The following is a 393-nucleotide window of genomic DNA, read 5'->3' as shown; positions in this document are numbered from 1 at the left end:
AAGGAAATATCCTTACCAGTTCAAAACTGCTTTTCTTGAAATTACCAGCTGAACTTGCTATTGAAAGTAGTTAGATTACTTACGATATTGTGTGATCAACAAAATGTTGGGGGAAAAGGAATTGAAGACAACTGTAGACAGCAGAGATAGTGTAATAAGAGAGTGGAAAAGGGAGAAACTAGAGATGGAATATTATTGTTGATAACATGCATGATTAAGCCACTATGCAGTTTATTCTAGATGGGAAACCACATTTAGTATGTTGTGATGATGCTCAGGGAATGAATATAAATTAATTTAAAAGTTTCAGGAGAGGAAAAAAAAACACTAAGACTGTTCTTATTGAAATTTTTAAAAAATGTGTATTTGATGCCTGCAGTAAACTATATATAC

General features: G+C 32.1%; 1 protein-coding gene across 4 annotated transcripts in view; it reads left to right on the top strand.

Moving 5' to 3' along the window:
* The window catches only part of RNF17 (ring finger protein 17), a 153,871-nt gene that overhangs the window by 123,989 nt on the left and 29,489 nt on the right, over positions 1–393 (top strand). The window lies entirely within an intron of this gene.

The sequence above is a fragment of the Tupaia chinensis genome, unplaced genomic scaffold, assembly GCF_000334495.1.
Source record: "Tupaia chinensis unplaced genomic scaffold, TupChi_1.0 Scaffold000186_1, whole genome shotgun sequence".
Taxonomy (NCBI): domain Eukaryota; kingdom Metazoa; phylum Chordata; class Mammalia; order Scandentia; family Tupaiidae; genus Tupaia; species Tupaia belangeri.
The sequence above is the reverse complement of the archived record's forward strand: the minus strand, read 5'-3'. Positions and strand labels throughout refer to the sequence as shown.